Genomic DNA, 358 nt, shown 5'->3' with positions numbered 1-358 from the left:
AAGGATGAAACCTACCTGCACGCACGTGTTATACACACAGTGTATTTCATCTTTGCAGACTCCCCTGGGAGGGGAGGGGGATGGGACTGAGGCCTGGGGGACCTCTTTGTTCTCGCACAGGCTGCCCCTTGCGGTGAGAATGGGCACACCCAAAGCTCCTCTCCAGGCTGAGTCCAGGCTCTCCACGCCCCCCAGGGCCTCTAGGGATCATTGTGTTTACTCTCAAATACGCAAAGCTGGGCGCTGTCTCTTTAAATAGTAGAGGCTGAGAGGCTCTCAGGCCACCCTGACATATCCCAGCATTGGACCAGCCCCTGAATAAACTGGATGGACGCCGGGTCTGGCTTCAGTTACAGGG

This window comes from Eschrichtius robustus, chromosome 20, assembly GCF_028021215.1.
Source record: "Eschrichtius robustus isolate mEscRob2 chromosome 20, mEscRob2.pri, whole genome shotgun sequence".
NCBI classification, from domain to species: domain Eukaryota; kingdom Metazoa; phylum Chordata; class Mammalia; order Artiodactyla; family Eschrichtiidae; genus Eschrichtius; species Eschrichtius robustus.
Note: the sequence above shows the minus strand (reverse complement) of the source record.